General features: G+C 39.1%; 1 pseudogene; it reads left to right on the forward strand.

The window, feature by feature from the left end:
* The first annotated feature begins 5,622 nt into the window (after positions 1-5,622).
* Positions 5,623-7,482, forward strand: LOC138169995 (guanine nucleotide-binding protein subunit alpha-11-like; annotated as a pseudogene).
* Positions 7,483-19,005: the final 11,523 nt, after the last annotated feature.

Here is a 19,005-nt window from a genome sequence, read left to right on the forward strand (position 1 = left end):
ATATATTAGAGTTATCAACCCACTGTCAAACAGAGTTTCTTGGGGAGTCTACAGAAGGAGATGGCGGTAAGTACCAGAGTTGCAGTGACCAACAACAGAGTAACTGCCTATAGAAGGACTTCAAAAGACAACAACCCATGACTGCAATTTCAGTGATTATGACCACTATGCAAAGGAAAGAAGTGCTACTCTGGACTGAAGAAAGAAAATATTTCTTGGAGCCCAGTGGATAGTTAAATCCAAGAGGAAAACCATTCACGATGTGTCCCCTTCCTGCCTTTCCATTCTTTCTATACTTAACCCCCAATATGTACTTTATAATCCAACTATGTTTGTCTATTTGTTCTTCACACACAACACTGTATCTCCAGAATCCTTGTCTTTTCACCAGCTCCTCCCCAGTCCTAGAATACTCTCTCTCCTAGCTTTGACTTCTAACTTCCCTGACTTCCTTCCAGACTCAATTCAAATTCAACTTCTTTACAGAGTTCTTTCCTGATCCCTTCCCCTTCTATTGGAACTTCCTCTCTTCAGTTATACATTATATATTTGATATGTACATCATTAATTGAATACTATCTCCTTCATTAGAATACGAGTTCTTTGAAAAGCAAGGCTATGTTATTTTATTTTACTTTTTTGGCCCTTCTTCATATTGCCAACTGACATCAAAGTGGCTGGAACATAGCAAAAAAAACTACTTAATATATACTTCTTCACTTACTGACTGGCTAATTGACTATGAAAGTGAGAAAATGTGGGGTTTTTTTGGAATTAGGAGCTAAAATGAGGTAAACTTTTGTCACATAAGTTCCATATATATTTGCTTCATCACCATTTCAGAATAAGTTTTATCCTATATTCTCACCAGAGAGTGTGGTGAAGTCAACAAGCATTCATTAAGTGCCTTCTATGTACCAGGAATTGTTTTAAGCACCAAGGATACCAAGAAAGAGGAAAAAAAGGCCTTGTCCTCAAGGAGCTTACAATCTAATGTGGAAGACATTATACAAACTACAATGTACTAAAAAGCCATATGCAGGATAAATCAGAAATAAGTAACAGAAGGAAGGAACTGGAATTAAAGAGTTTGGGAAGTCTTTATGTACAAGGCAGAGTTGAAGGGGGACAGTGTTTCAGGCATGGGGAACAGCTACAGGAAATTTCTGAGGTCAAGAGGTGCAGTATCTTGTTCATGGAAGAGCCAGGAGGTCAGTGTTATAGGAGTTAGGGGTACATGGTGCATGGTAAGGCATAGGTAGATTGGAAAAGTAGGAGAGAGGGATAGGTAATGAGAGGTTATGAATGCTAAGCAGGGTATTTTGTATTTGATACTGATTCCTATAGGGAATAACTAGATTTTATTGTAGTAACAAGGTTAGACTTGAACTTTAGGAAAACTATTCTGGTGGCTAAATGGAGGATGAATTTGAATAGGGAGAAACTTGAAGGAGAAACTTGAAGACCCACCAACAAACTATTGCAGTAGTTGAGGCATGAAGTAATAGTGGCTTGCACCAGAATGGTTCAGTGTTAGAAGCAAGGATGCGTATTAGAGAGATATTGAAAAGGGTGAACATGGCAGACTTTGGCCACAGGTTGGATATCAGCAGTGAGAGGGAGTTGGGAATAACTCCCAGGATGTGAGCTTAAAGGACTGACAGGAGGATAATGTTGCCCTCTACAGTAATAGTGATGGAATCCCAATAAAGCTGCCCTCAGCTCTAATATTCTGATTTCCCTATGGGCCTCACTGAACAGTAAGCATATCCTAATGTAACAACAGTCTGGCTTTAACCACTCCATAGGCCCCAGAATCATTGAACAGCAGGCCCACTCCCCCTACCTAGCCAATGCTGCCTGTACTCAATATCCTAACTTCCTCACTGGAACAGCAAAAGTGTACATGTGATAGAATGCTAGCCATTGCCTCTAGCTAGCCACTACCCCCAAACCCATTCATCATATTTCTCACAGAAAGAGCAGGTATGTCCATGCACTCATCCACAATCACATGCATCTAATCTTAGACAGGATCATAATAGCCAGCCAATGAGAAAGCAGCATCACCAGGATGCCTGAAAAGGATGTGGACCCCAAAACCATAGGAAGGACTTTTCCCTAAGTAGGCACCTGTGCAGTCACAGCAAAAGCTTTCCTTTAGGTGAACTTATGATATAGAGAGATTTTTTATACTATTATTATCATACATACATACTCTGTCTCCCCAAAAGGGTTTTTCTGTATGTATTATGGATAATTTCATGCACAGTTCCACTAAGGCTGGGACCCCTCCCCTATAACCTAATAATCTTGATAAATTTTCAATATTCATAATTGCTCTTATGTAGTCACCATCATTACACTATGACATTCCTTGTCATAACTTATAGGATTTACCAGTTCCTCTTGGAACTCAGCCTGCTGGAGAGGGTCAATCTCAAAAAAATGTCTTTATGTGGATTAGAGATGGTCTGAGTCTGAATTCTTTGAGACACCCCCACAAAACACCATAAAACCACAACAATAGGGAAGGTAATAGGGGGTAGGACATGGAGAAATATTAGTTCACTTTTGGAAATGTTGAATTTAAGATGTCTAGGAACATCCAGTTAGAAATGCTTGAAAGGCATTTAGAAGTGTGAGATTGGAGTTCAGCAGAGAAGTTATGGCAAAATAGGTAGATTTGAGAGTCATCAGTCTAAAAATGACAATTAAATCCTTGGTAGCTGATAATAACACTAAGTAAAGTAGTGTAGACAGATAAGAGGGACCACGACAGAACCATGAGGAACATTTACACTTAGAGGGGGTGCTCTGGAGGAGGACTCAACATTTGGAAAATGATAAAGTGGACAGACAGGTAAGAGGAGAAACAGGAGATAATAGTATCCTGAAAACCAAGCAAGAAGACAGAGCATCAAGGAGAAAAGGGAAATCATCAATGTCAAAGGCTAAATAGAGATCAGGGAGAATGAAGTCTCTTATAATACTACTGACTTCATTACTAAAAGAACTTTTGGCTACAGTGGTTTCTGTGGAATGATAAAGATGAAAGCTGTATTTTAAGGTTAAGCAGAAGGGGAGAAGAGAGAAAAGGTGAAGAATCTATACAGCTGGTCTTTTTAAGGAGCTTAACTACAAAGAACAGAAGAGATATAGAATGATACTGGAAATGGAAGGAACAAATGAGACTTTTTCAGGTTGAAGGAAACATGGACATGCTTTTTAGCAGGAGGGAAACAGGGAGAGATTGAAAATAAATAGTAAAGTCTGGGTCATGGGGCAAGTTGTTGGAGGAAGTGAGATAGAATGGGATAATTTGAATACGTAGAGTGGTTGGTATGAGAACATTTGGCATTTCCATATGAGACTTAGGTGAAGGAGGAAATAGTAGCAGAATGAGGAATGGGGAGAGGAGGGAGCTCATGGTGAATGTTTTTTTTTTTTTTCTGTAAAATATGAGTGAAAAATCTTAACCGAGAGGGGAGGGAGAGTGGCATCCAACCATGGGAAGTTTCAGGAAGGATGAAAAGTTTTGGAAAAGCTTCTGTTGGGAATGGGATAATGAATTAGTAGGACAGTATAGTAGGATTGCCTATGAGTATTGAGAGCCCAGTTGAAGTTTATGGCTTTCATTTCTATTGGCACCAATCATAATTGAGTGGTTTTCTCTATCTTCCTTCAGTATATTATATATACTGTGTATATACAGCAGTATATTATATAATGTTTGGTATAGCAAAAGTAGGAGACAGTGGGAGTCATCCAAGGCTGAGGGTTGGCAGAGCAAAACTAATAATAAGATTGATAGGGACTGAAGGAAAGAGGACAGTATAGAGTTGAATTGGCTCACCAAGTGGTCCTGATGGGGAAAAGAGGAGGGAGTGACTAATGCAGGGATGATGGCCGGGGAGATACCTGAGGGATCAAGGGATTGAAAGTCACACCATAGATGAAGAGCAACGTGTGATAAGGGGAGAGGGAGAAGTGTAAAACCAATAGATTAGGGTCAGAAAAGGAGCTTTTCTAATTATTGAGCCGGGAGGTGGCACCCCTCTCCAAGAGCAAACCATACCCCCAAATTTTCCTGCTGGCCTATTTTTTAAACACACCTGCACTATATTCCATTTCCCCACAATTTAATCAGTGCTACCTCATTTGATAACCCTATGAGAGCTTATGTTTTAATGATGGGCAATGGCTTAAAGTTTGCTACAACTTCCACCTAATATTTGCATTTTCACAGAAGCCCCCAGGACATTAGCCTAACCAGATAAATGTCACAAAGCATTTCACATACCTGAAAGAAGCCAGCAAAGGAAGGATTTTGTGTTGGGGCCCTTAATGCTCCTCAATTTATACCACAAAAGAAGCTTTAAACTCTCTCTACACGCAAGGTCAGTCTTCTTTCCCCCTATCAGTGATCTCAAAATTATGTTATATAAACTATGTGTGTACATTTGAAAATCTGACAAAATTCAGTATTAAAAGGGAAAAGAACAGTTTTGTGCTTGAGGAAGGCTCTTTGAGTTCATTCAGTTTTCAAATCTATATTTCTGCATGCACATGGCAAAGAAAGCATTATTCACAGTTGTACTCCAACTCAATGCTTCCCATAAATCTCTCCTTAATGATGAAGTTCGCAATTTCATAATCCTTCACTGGGCCATGTGGCTATATTTGTTGTTGAGTATCAAGTATCTTTTTGTTATTATAATAAACATAACCAAAAGCAGGGGGTAGCCATATAGTGGTTCATCAATTGAACAAAAGTTTTCTAGAAATCCTGGAATTCAGATTCAGTTCATTCTTCATTTGAGAAATAATTAACAATAATGCCAAAACACTTATTCCCATAAATGCACAACCACTCATTTATCCATCCATTCTCTCATATACATATTTAAGACACTCGGGGGTGTCTAACTAGTTCTTTGTCCATGTTTCTGCCTCTAACTCAATAAACATTTTTAAGAGCCTACTGTGTGTTATGCACTGTGCTAATAGTTGGAAGTACAATCAAATGTGAGGGAAAAAACAACCCTGAATAATATGGGAGAGACAACACGCAAACAATTGTGCAAACAAGACAGAGACAGTGTCATATGACAATTTTTAACATAAGGAAGGCACAAGCATTATGTTTTCTTGTAAAAGCTGGAACTTAAAGTTTGCCAGGAGGAAGAGATTAGGAAGGAAAACATTCCAGGCATGGGAAATAGACAAGAGTCGGAAAGTGAATGTCTTGCTTAAGGAATAGCAAGGAATACAGAGTGACTATTATAGAATTCACAGAGTGTAGTAAGATCTAAGAAAACTGAAAAGGTAGGAAGAGGATAGGCTATAAATGAATTTAAATACCAAAGAGAATGTGTTATATAACAGGAAACCACTACAGCTTATTGAATAGTGGCCTACTTGAGCCTTAAGAATATCACCTTTAGGTGGCGGCAGAGGGAGCGGCGGTGGTGGAGGCCGTGGGGCTCCCGGCTGAGGCGGGCACAGGGTCCCCCCTCCCTGGCTCAGGCTGAGGCCACCCTGGGCTAGAGCTCGGTGAGGCGGGGGTCCTCTGGACGATGACTCTGGAGTCCATGATGGCGTGTTGCCTCGAGGGACGCCCAGCAGGAGCTTAAGCTGCTCCTCCTCGGCACTGGAGAAAGTGGAAACAGTAGATTTATTAAACAAATGAGGATAATCCATGGTTCGGGCTACTCTGAAGAAAACAAGAGGGGCTTCACCAAGTTGGTCTACCAGAACATCTTCACTGCCATGCAGTCCATGATCAGGGCTATGGAGACCCTGAAGATTCTTTACAAGTATGATCAGAATAAGGCCAATGCACTGCTGATACGAGAGGTGGATGTTGAAAAGGTCACAACATTTGAGCATCCATATGCAAGTGCAATTAAGACTTTGTGGAATGACCCTGGAATCCAGGAGTGTTATGACAGGAGGCAAGAATATCAGCTCTCAGACTCAGCCAAATACTACCTGACTGATGTTGACCGTATTGCCACCACTGGGTACTTACCCACCCGACAGGATGTGCTGGTTTGAATCCCCACAACTGGGATCTTAGAATACCCTTTCGACCTGGAGAATATCATCTTCAGAATGGTGGATGTTGATGGACAGAGATCAGAGCGAAGGAAGTGGATACACTGCTTTGAAAATGTGACGTCCATCATGTTTTTAGTTGCTCTTGGTGCATATTGATGGCATGCTTGGGATCTATATTTGTAACATCAGTCTGTAAAACTTTGTAATATCAATTTGTAAAACCAGTTTGTAAAATCACACTCCATTCCCCCGCCCCAGTCTCAGAACATTAACTGTGCCCCTTCCCCCTCCCTGCACTCTGCCTAGCTTCAAAGCATTAACTCTGCACAGAAACAACTCATGAATTTTTTATCTCAGCCTTGGAACACTAACAAGCTATACCTATCAATCCTTCACCAAAGTATCTATAAGCATTCCAGCTTAGGCAACTATTATCTCCACCTTGTATAGTGTCCCGTTGCCCCCATGAATCCTTTCATACCCTATCTTTAGGTTGACTCCTTGGCTGCCTCAATGAATCCTTCAAGACCCTATCTCTGGGTTAACTACTTTGCCTATTATCCACTGAGTCTCTGGTTAACCTTGGTTCCCAGACATCAATAGCTCCCAGACATCAATCCTGTCAAACATGACACTGATGGGTAGCAGACTGGGAACTTTTCCATCAGCCCTTGACTGATAGCAGACTTAGTGACATTTCAAGCCTAAAGCCACACCTCTATGTAGGCTTTTTCCCAGTGAATCATGGGCAATATGCCCTGACCCCACCTTAACTCCTCCCTAATCCCACCCTTAATCACCTAGTTAGCATAATTGGCACAGGATCTACTATGGATGATGCTATATAAATCTTAATTCTACCCCCTTTAAGGTTGCAGTTCCCCTAAGGATTCTTACCCACTGTAAGGCGTATAATAATTTTTTTTCAAATCTGACTCCAAGTAAGCCTGAGCTGAATTCTTTCCAGACTGAATCACAGGTTCTGGTCTTAGATAAGATCAGAGTTCCAGCTGAACCTATTGGGATCCATCCCTCATCAAATATGACCAAGTTCTAGTGGAGTCAGACAATGAGAACCGAATGGAGGGGAGTAAAGGCCTCTTCCAGACCATCATCACTTAACCCTGGTTCCAGAACTCCTCCGTGATCCTCTTCCTCAACAAGAAGGACCTGCTGGAAGATAAGATCTTGTACTCCCACCTGGTGGACTATTTCCCAGAGTTTGATGGATCACAGAGGGATGCCCAGGCAGCCAGGGAGTTTATCCTCAAGATGTTTGTGGATTTGAACCCAGACAGCGACAAAATCATCTACTATCACTTTACATGTGCCACAGACGCGGAGAACATCCACTTTGTCTTTGCTGCTGTCAAAGACACCATCCTACAGCTCAATCTGAAAGAATATAACTTAGTCTGACCCTGCTTTCTCCCCTAAGTGGCCTCAGCATGAAGAAAAGACCAAAAATAGTTTTGTTTGAAAAAAAATTACAGGAAAAATGTCTTTACTTTTTAATGATGTAATGATTGCCAATTGTCTGATCTGTGGAGTGGAGAATTTTGCTCAGTGTTACCTTGGATCTCATGTCTCTGTCTACAGGAGTAGTTGATATTTTTTCATATTTTTAACAAATGGCATTTATTTCACAGTTATCAGGGGATACACTTCACTCTTTGCCACTCCTTGTGCATCTCTTCACCTTTTGCCAACAGCAAAGGCAGCCTTCTCATGGGCTCAATTTTTTGTTGCTCACTTTTTTTAAGAAAACAACAACAAAACAAAAACTAAGCAAAAAACTCTACCCTATTTTCGGTTACAAGTTCCCACCTCTTGGCCAAGTTTTATGGACTCACTGAACTTATTGGGGGGTGGAGGGAGCCACTATCTCCCCCCCCCCCCCTTAGCTTCAGGGGGCCTCTGTCAAGATCTCCAGACCTGCTTGCTTCCCTCTTCCCTGGTTGGTCCAGGCTCCACAGCCCACTGTGATTATATTGGGGTTGGGGAGTGGTGTTCCTCCCAAAAATGGAAGCCAAACCTCCACTCATCCAATGACCAACAGACCCCAACGAGCCATCCCCCTGCCTCCTTCAGTGCATTATATAATATAGTCTGGGTTTTTTTAAGTTTTTTTTTTCTTTCTCCTTGATTATAAAAGATGTGGAGACTATGAAAAAAAAAGAATATCACCTTTATAGCTTAATGAGCTGGAGTATGGATGGAAGATGGAAAAAGACCAATAGGGTTTTGGCTCCCATTGATGTATTTACCTTCAATAGTCAGCTAGATCATATAATGAATTCAAAGCAAAGGAATGTAATTAAATGACAAGGTTTGTGGGGGAGGGCCTATAACAGGATGGTGGAAATGTTAGAGGAGAGAAGTGCATATAGAAGGTCAAGAGACAGTCAAGGATGTCAACTGGGTTGTGAGGGCGGATAACTAGTAAGATGACAATAATAGTAAAATTAGGAAAAGGGAAGGTTTTGGAGAAAACAGAAATTAGTTACATTTTGGAAATGTTGATTTTAAAATATCAACTGATTCTTGAGTTCCCAATGACACTATAGCGGTAGATCCTTCCACCATGATGATATACTCATCCTTATCTATTGTAGATACAGTAGTTGTGGTTCTGTTATTCAATCAAATTTCAGGCTTATGTTGTTCCCATCACACCAAACAATTTTGTTTATCATCTTCTTCTCAATATTCTCTTCTCTTTGGGTTTTTGTGACGTTACTCTCCTTGTTCTCTTCCTACCTGTTTGATTAGTCATTCTCAGTCTACTTTGCCAGATCTTTATCCAGTTCACTCTCACTCAAGGTGTCTATCCCTTGGTCTTTCTCTTTTCTCCTTCTTCACTATTTGCCTTGGTGATCTCATCAGCTTCCATAGCTTAAGTTACAACAGCTTTGCTATTGGTTTCAATTGATGAAGTATTATTAAATTAATGGGAAACATTTTCATTTCATTGCTGTAAGGAATCAGTGGTGCTTAGACACCTATTTAATCAAACTGATCAGCATTTCTTTTATAATTTAGCATTATAGAGAGTTGCACAGGGCACTTAGAATAACTTGCCTGTGATTTGTACAGTTAGTATGCAGGAATGGTTAGATTTGAACCCAAATAGCCCTGACTCCAATCACTTCTCTATCAATAGCACCATACCCTCTCTCTGAAAATCTCTACCTATATAGAGATATGTGGACTGGATCTGTGATTACTTCTTTTAGGTAACTCTAAAATTAAGGAACTTCCTATATTATTGTATAATGTTTGAAATTAGTCTCATTTCTTAACACAATTCTTATTTTTAGCACTATCCTTGAGACATCCATGATTTCATGATTTTATTTATCTTTATATTGTTCAGGGAGAAGAAACCTTTATTAGACATAGAAAGGCATATATATATATATGTGTGTGGGGATATATATAGGTATAGATATAGATATATATATATCTGTAGACACAGATATATATATATATATATATATATATATAGGTATAGATATGGATAGAGACAGACAGACAGAAACAGAGACAGATAAAAAGAGAGAGAGGAAATGGAAAGAGAGACAGAAAGAGATGTTGAGTTTAAGATTTCTACTAGGCATCTAATTTGAGATGTGTGAAAGGCAGTTGGATTTTGGAGATCAGGAGAGAATGGAACAGGATAGGGGGATATGAGAATCATCATTGTAGAGATGGTATTCAAATCCATGGGAGCTAATGAGATCACCAAATGAAATAATATAGAGGGAGAAAAGAAGTGGGCCCAGTAAGAAACTGTGGAGCACCTCTAGTTACAGGGTATGTATGATCTGGATGAAGATCAAGCAAAGGATACTGAGGAGTTAGCAGATAGGTAGGAAGATAACCAGGAGAGAGTGGTGTCCAAAGGGACAAAAGATGAGAAGGAAGTATGAAGAGGGAGCTTGTGCTTGAATGGTATCTTTTTTTTCCTGTAAAATATGAGGCAAAAGAATCTCAGCTCAGAGGGTGAGGGAGGAAGAATTAATAAAGGTATATAATAGGGTTGCCTAGCAACAGTGAATGTCTAGTTGAGGTTGTATAACATAAAATTTTAATGAATCCAGTCAGAATAGTTGTCTGATTTTCTCCACCTTTGTTTGGCAACACATTTACTAGAGCAAAAGTGACAAATGGTGGGAGTGATACGTGACTGAGGCTTGGCAAGGCATAATCTATAATATGACAAGGGGTATGAGGATTCAAGAAAGGAGGACATATTGTAGAACTGAAGTGATTCACCAACAGGTCAAAATAGGAAAGAGGAAACTGTGGCTAATTCAGGGGAGATGGCCTAGGAGTGAATTGAGAGGTCAAGGGATTGGAGGTCATAATGTAGACAAGGAGAAGAATTTCATAAGGGAAGGGAAAGGGAAAGATGAAAAGCTATTAGATCGTGGTAAGAAAAAGGTATTTCAGAATTCTTCAATATGAAGGTGGCACAATTGTGGGTGATAGCAAGAAAAAAGTCTGACCATCTTTGTGTGTGACTAAGGTAGGATGGAGGAGTAGCTCAAAGGGAATGAGTCGATTGAGGGAATGAGTTGTCAGATTGTTTGAGGAAGAGACAGTATGTATGTTGAAGTCCCCTAGTATGAGGGCAGGAATTGAGGAGGAGTAAAAATTTGTGAACAATGTGTACAGAATGTATTAAGGAAGGAAGAGTTATGACCTGGGGTTTTTAAACAACAGTTACCAAGATTTTGATTGGTTGGCAGATAAGCGTTGCATGAACTTCAAAGGAAGAAAGGTAACTGAGTGATAGAAGTAGGACAAGAACCTAAATGTGGCAATGGAAAGCAAGGCATATTCCAATTCCCGTGCCTTGACCAGTGAACCAAGGACAATAAGTGAGCAAGGTGACTGTTTCTTCTGGGAGGATCCAGATTTCAGAAATATCCAATAGCTGGAAGGCGTAGGAAAGAAAAAAAATTAGAATGGATGGAAGTTTTATGTCTACAAAACAGACCTTTTCCAGGGTGTGATGGAAGGGCTAGGTGGTGTTTGGTTGAAATTTTGTGGTGTGGTGGGAGAGCTGAAGAGAAAGGGAAGAATGAATGTGGTAGTGAGGAGTAAAGAAGAATGTCTGAATGGCGATCTACATGGGTTCAGAAGCACTGCGATTTGAATGCTATGACCAGCTGTGAGAATATTTATCATTGATTAAAGAGTACCACTCCTCTTCCCAGGGGAGGTTGGGGACTGGGCTAGAGGCAAGTGTACTGTGAAATGAGAGGGATATGTTTAGATGATCAGATTGGAAGCTCTGCTTCACTATTCTTCTCCCCCTCTAAGAGGGGATTAGAAAAGTTAGAAAGGAAAGGGGCACAGAAGGAACTAGAAATCAAAACTGAGCAGAAAAAAGACGTCTTGTTCCCTATGAACATTCCTTTTCCTCTTTTTTCAATGGACAGGCACAGGAAGAGATGGAAAGCCTAAGGACCAAAGGCAGGTTGCTCTTCTTTGCAGCAGAGGTGGAAGTTTCCTCGTGCTATCACATCTGGAAATTATTGCTTTAGGGTAGATGGAAATCATTAGGGGCAGATGAAAGATGGTAATCTGTTGCCTTGCTGTCTTCCCTCAAAGGAAATGCTGCACCTGCTGGAGATAGAAGGCATGAGGTTCATGGTCAGAGGAACTTCTGGCTTCTATATCTGAGTGAGATTGGCAGTTTTCTCTTGGTTGAGTGCTGATCTCAGTTTACTTTTATCTAGAGTTTACTCATATTTGTGTATTTTGCAGAATATTGTAATCTATATAGCTTCCTTGATTTCTTTTTGCTACCCACTTTGATAAATGTGTTTTTTTACTATTCACTATTGGTAGTGGTCTTTTGTGTAACTAGTACATAGGTAGATAGGAATCAAGGAAAAAACTAATATTTAGGGGGAAATATAGATATAAATAGATATAGAATAAAATAGATATAATAGATATAGAATAAATAGATATAAATCTTGTCCAGTATCCCCTATCAGAACAAAGTATCCAGTCTCTTGACCTCTTATCTTTTTCCCACAAAGAATGGAAATAATTTTCATTTGGAGAAGAGAGGGCAATAAAATTGTGATATCTGTCTGTCTTACTGTGAGCTGCAATTAGAAAGCTCATGTGGATATGTGTGTGTGTTTGTGTGTGTATGTGTACACATGATTATCTGTATAGAGTTAAAAGAGACATCAGGGTCACCTAGTTGAAAAAACTGGCACTCAGAAGTTTAATTGATTTTCTCCAGATAAAGGTAGTAAATGTCAGCATTGAATTAAATTTATTTTACTTACCAGATTCATGTTTGTGTAGAAATTTAAGTATGACTTCTTACAAAGGCATATTAGTGAGACAGAAATTAAATGGTTGCTGATTTTATCTGTGTAGCTTAAATTTAAACAGTCATAGCATATTAGATACTATGTGAATTATTTAAAATTTCAGCTTCACTGCTGACAGGGTAATCTGAATCACATATAACAAACTTTGGATATTACAATATATATATGTATATATATACATGTATATGTATATATATATATATTACTTCCTATGTAAAAATATGACTGAAACTACTAAGAGCAGATGATTCAAAGTAATACAGTTGCTGAATATAAAAGTCTTGCATGAATCTAAATAATGAATGCTTTCTAAAAAGAGAGGAATTTGAATGAAAAAAGTGAAATGCTGGGTTACAATGGGTGATAGGAAGCCTGTTTCATAAAGCAATGTTTGTAATTGCTTTCTCCTTCGGGGTAGTGAATGATAAAAAATGAGATGTGTAGCTTTTAAAATGTGAATAAACCTATTCTAATATGAGATTAAACCATAAAAATGAAATCTGCTGTTGCTATTTTCAGTTTAGAGATGCTAGTTATGTTTTTTTTATGTGGTGTGTGAGAGAGAGACAGAGAGAGAGAGAGACAGAGAGAGAGAGAGACAGAGAGACAGAGACAGAGAGAGAGACAGGAGAGAGAGACACACACAGAGAGAGAAAGACAGACATATAATGAGAGAGAGGAGTAAAGATGACTCTATGCCAAGCCACAGTCTTGGATGACTCACCATTTTTTTTGCCTTTGCTCTTACACACATGCTGTTGAACAAAGGTGGAAAAAAACCACACCATTCCAACTGGATCTACTACAAATTAATTGTACAAAACTTCAGCTGGGCCCTTGCTACTGCTAGGTAATATTAATAAGCCACTCTCCACAGTGGTTCTTCCAAACTTTTTCATCCCCCTTCCCCCTCCAACATTTTATGACATCCCTTACTTCAACATACTCACTTGAGATTCTTGACTTAAAATTTTATACGAAAAAGTGAAGCCATTTCCTATGAGCTCCTTCTTTGCACCTCTTCCTCATCTTCTGTCATTCAAATGCCATTATTACCAGCTGTCTCATCCCTGCCTCATCTTGATGAAATAGGTTTACCCCTTTTTTTTGTCTTTTGCTTTCTGGAAGGGGCGAAGGCAGGGCAATTGGGCTTATGTGACTTGTCCAAATTCACACAGCTAGTAAGTGCTAAGTGTCTGAGGCCATATTTGAACTCAGGTACTCCTGACTTTCACTGCACTATCTAGCCACTCCAATAGGTTTACTCCTTACCAAGCCTAATCTTGCTTTCTATTCAAACAATCTCTTTCTATCCCATCTTTCCCAACAGCTTATCCCCTCTGTAATTCCCTATTCTATCATTTATTTTCAGCCACTCTCTGTCTACTGATTTATTACTTACATCAGTAATTACTTACACACATTTCCATTTCTTCCCTATCCTGAAAATAAAAAAAAAAACTTCATTTGTTCCTTCTATGATGTAACATGTATTCTTTTATTTGTACTTAAATTCCTTGAAAAAGGTCATCTACAATAGGTGTCTCTACTTTTCTCTCCTCTCACTCTCAACTTAATGCTTTACAATACAGCTTTCAACTTTATCATTTCATAGAAACTATTCTCTTTAAAGTTACTAATCTTCACTTTGTTGCTGAATCAATGGTATTTTATCAGTCTTCATCCTCCTATCTCTATTTGACACTGTTGATCACTCTCTCTTACTTGATACTCTCTACTTACTAGGTTTTTGGGATGCTACTCTTTCCTGTTTCTCCTACCTATCTGACCATTTTTTATCAGTCTTCTCGTTTGAATTTTCCTACAGAGCACCCTCTCCAACTGAAGGTGTCCCTCAGGGTTTTGTCCTGTCACCTCTTCTCTTATGGCTCTACTACTTCACTTGGAGATGTCATCAACTCTGATGATATAATTACCATCTCAAAACTCATGATTCTCAAATCTACCTTTATGAGAAATCAAGATACTATTAAACAGATCCAAACAAATTAAAAAATAGAAGGCAATGTGAAATATCTCATGGGAAAAACCACTGACCTGGAAAATAGATCCAGAAGAGATAATATAACAATTATTGGACTACCTGAAAGCCATGATCAAACAAAGAACCTAGAAATCATCCACCAAGAAATTCTCAAGGAATACTCCCCTGATATTCTACAACCAGATGGCAAAATAGAGGTTGAAAGAATTCACCGATCACCTTCTAAAAAGATCCCAAAAAGAAAACTCCTAGGAATCTCATAGCCAGGTTCCAGAATTCCCAGATCAAGGAGAAAATATTACAAGCAGCCAGGAAGAAACAATTTGAATACAGTGGAAACACAATCAGGATAACACAGGATCTGGTAGCTTCTACAATGAGGGATCAAAGGGCTTGGAATATGATATTCCAGAGGTCAAAGGAGCTGGGACTAAAACCAAGGATCACCTACCCAACAAAACTGAATATCATGTTTCAGGGGAAAATATGGTCATTCAATGGAATAGAGGATGTTCAAGCATTCTTCATGAAAAAACCAGAGTTGAATAGAAAATTTGACATTCAGATACAAGAGAAGAATGAGAAGGTAAACAGGGAAAATAAATCATAAGGAACTTATCAAAGTTGAACTATTTATATTACTTCATGAAAAAAAGCTAATTGTTACTTATGAAACTTTTCTCAGCATGAAAATAGTTGAAGGGAATAGAAATGTATGTATGTACATATATATATGTCTTTATAGGAGGGTTTGTGGATGTATGAATACATATGTGAGTGTGTGTATATATGTGTACTGGTATACATAGATAGAGAGCATGGAACCAATTTAATAGGAAGGGATGATATTCAAAAGGTGAAATTAAGAGGTGAGAGAGGAATATAATGAGAGGAGATGGGGAGAGACAGAATGGGGTAAACTATCTCGTATAGAAGAGGCAATGGAAAATGGTTACAATGGAGGGGAAGAACAGGAAGGCAAAAGGGAATGGGTCAAGCTTATTCTCACTGTATTTGTCTTATGGGGGTAATGACATGCACACTAAATATGGTATCTCACCCTACAGGAGAGTAAGGGGGAAGAGGATGAGAAGGGGGATGTTGGAAGGGAGGAAAGGCTTGGGGGGGGAGGGAAGTTGGAAGTATCCACTTTTGAAAAGGGACAGGATGAAAATAGAGAATAGAACAAGTGGGAGGTGGGATGGGAGGGAGGGAAATATAGTCAGTCTTTTAAAATATATCTAATATGGAAATGTTTTGCATACCTACATTATTTATCAATTCAAAAACACCTGTATTGAATGGTTTATCTTCCTAGTAAGGATGAGTGACAAAGGAGGAAGGGAATGAATCTGGGATTCAAAGTTTTAAAATCAAATGTTTATATATATACTATTATTAATATTGTTTTACATGTAACTGGGAAATAAGATATACAGGCAGTGGGGCAGGGAGATCCATCATGCCCTACTAGAAAACCAGAGGGGTGATGGGGGAAGATATGGGAGAGAGCCGATTGGAGGAGAGCATATCCAGTGGGACCACTATTTTGGGGTGGTGGGTAGGGGAAAAAAGGGGAGAAAATTTGTAACTCAAAATCTTGTGCAAATGAATGATGTAAACTAGAAGTTATAAAAAAACATTCTAACCGTGAAGTGGACCAGATTGTCAGACAATGAATTGATGCCAGCTTCTAAACCCCTCAATTCCTCTTCCACAGGTCTGATCCACTACCATCTCTTGCCTGGATTCACACATGGGAAGCTCTCTATTCCTGTTTGACATCTCAGCTCATGGGGATTGCTCTACTCCAAGCCCTTCACAGTTTCTGGTTCTAGAAAGGCAAAACTTAACAGAGGTACAACATTTACATACATTAACTCTTAAATTCAAGTTTAAAGCATCATAACTGAGGAGAGGGTTGACCAGTCCAATAACAGTTCTCTCATTAATGATTGGTTTTTGCAGTTTGTAGCTAAGAAAAGAACAGCCATAAATGCCCATACTTTCATACTTGTGAGTTATCCTAGACAGAAATGTTCCCTACACATGAGTGTCATTGTAATAATACTTGAAATTTGTGCCCATTCTCCCTTAATATACTATGTACTTTGGTGGAAGTCTGTATCTCATATTCTGGATAGAACATATGATATGATTATTCATTTTTTGACTTCAGTTCAATAAATGTTTTGGTAAAGAGTTAATGGAATCAGCTGAATGATTTGTTGAATGAAAAGTAGTTGAATAGTGGAGTCAGGGATTACAGCATACAATGTAAGGGAATGGTGACTCATTATTAGCACATTCTTTAAAATGATAAATCTACTATAATATTTGTCTCAACTCTGGGGAAATTTTGAACTATAAGAATGAATGGTGGTTGAGAAACAAAGTCAGCTCAGAGAAAGAACATAGAGGAAAGGGTAGGATACCCATGCTAAGATAGATAGATGATAGAAAGATAGATAGATAGATAGATAGATAGATAGATAGATAGATAGATAGATAGATAGACAGATAGATAGATAGAAAGAACAGTAGCTCATGTATAACTTATAGTACTAGAGATTTCCCTGGTCAGTGATTTGGTCAATAAATGTTTATTAAGAGCCAGGCACTGTCCCATGCCCTGGGAGTACAAAAAGTGGCAAAAGAATATGTATACATATGTATATGTGTAAGTCTCTCTCTCCCTCCCTCTCTCTCTCTCTCAATACACACACACATATGTATGTTTATGGGAGTATGAGTATATAAATATACAATATACATATATAATACATAAGTATACAATATAATATATGTACTATATAATAAGTACACAATAAGTATAATAAGCAACAAGTAATATATGGGATAAATGGAAAATAACTAAGAGAGAAGACACTAGAATTAAGAGGGATGAGGAAAGATTTTCTGTGAAAGAAAGTATTTTAGTTAGGAGCAGAAATAGGCAGAGATTGAAGATAAGTAATAGAGTGGCAATGACAAAGGAACAATTGGTTGTAGGAGATAGAATGAGTTTGCCAGTGAAGGTGGAGAAGTGGGCCCTGGTAAGGAGTAAGTCCACCTCTTCATGTAAGACAAGGATGAAGGTAAAGGTGGTAGCAGAAGGCATCTTAGTTATAGGAGATGAGGAAGAGAAGAGGAGAGAGAGCTCATAACAAATGGCTTCAAACACTGAAAGGTTAGGGGCGGCCAGGTGGCTCAGCGATTAAGAGCACCGGCTCCAGTGTCGGGATGACCTGGATCAAATCCGGGCTCAGATACTCAGCACCACACCCAGAAATAACTGGCCGTGTAACCTTGAGCAAGTTACTTAACCCCGATTGCTTTAAAAAAAAAACAACACTGAAAGGTTAAATAACATGCCTATTTTCACAGTCAATATTTATTCTGTCAGTTCTTATTCCTAACACTTTTCTCTGTTGGTTCCCCAGCTATGCTATCTGGGAATTCAGAATATCCTCTTTCTTTGCACAGAATTTTGGGCTTCAGGAAGCAACGCCCATAAATTCCTTCTTTAACACTGATTATTATTATTATTATTATTTCAGTAAATCCTCAGGTTCTGTCTACTATGGAAGGATATTTTTTTCTTGGTAAATATTAAATATATAAATGGATCTATATGAAAATTCAAATATGTGAGCATCAATAAATATTTTCCGCTATGTGTCCAGCACTGTGCTAAGATGTAAGGACACACATGGACACACACACACACACACATAAAACAAAAGACAGTCACTGTACTCAAGGAAATTACAGTCTAATGTGGGAAGACAACATACAAAAAGAAAGATGAAGGGAGGTGGAGCATAGGGTGAGGTGATGAGAGCATAGTTGGAGATTGTATGCCTCGCCTGGGATTCCCCTTAAAATACTGGTTCTAAGAGACCTCTACTTTTCACTGTCCTATTTCATTCTGACCCTGTGCTGACACCATGTTGACCGTGTAAATGATCACAGCTGCTGATTGGTTGAGGTTTGTGGTCAGTTGTAGTGACTGTAGCACCAACTGCCATACAAGGGGTCCCTGATTAACAACTCAAAACTTCATTCAGTTTTTGGTTCTGATGGAATGCTAATAAAGCTGCCCCTAGCCCCAATATCCTAATTTCATTATAGGCCCCACTGAACAGCAGGCCCACTATACCTACGCAGCCCCCCTGCCAATGTCCTAACTTCTTCATATATGCCTCATTGCTCGCTAGAACAATAGGTGTGTTCATGTGACTGGAACCCAGCTACTGACTCTACCTAGTCACTGCCCCCACACCCATTCTCACAGAAACAGGTGTGTTCTTGTATTAAATCATAATCACAGGGCCACCTGGGTGGTGCAGTGAATAGAGCACCAGCCCTGGAGTCAGGAGGACCTGAGTTCAAATCTGGCCTCAGACACAACACAAAAACTAGCTGTGTGACCTTGGGCAAGTTGTTTAACCCCAGTTGCCCTCCCCCAAAAAAATCACAATCATATCATCCATCTAACCCAAGACAGACTATAATACCTAACTATCCATCTTGATCAGACAGGACAACAACAGCTAGCCATTTGGAGGG

The sequence above is a fragment of the Petaurus breviceps genome, unplaced genomic scaffold (genome assembly GCF_028583685.1).
Source record: "Petaurus breviceps papuanus isolate PSGF00001 unplaced genomic scaffold, PetGlider_PUasm1.0 38, whole genome shotgun sequence".
In the NCBI taxonomy this organism is placed as follows: Eukaryota; Metazoa; Chordata; class Mammalia; order Diprotodontia; family Petauridae; genus Petaurus; species Petaurus breviceps.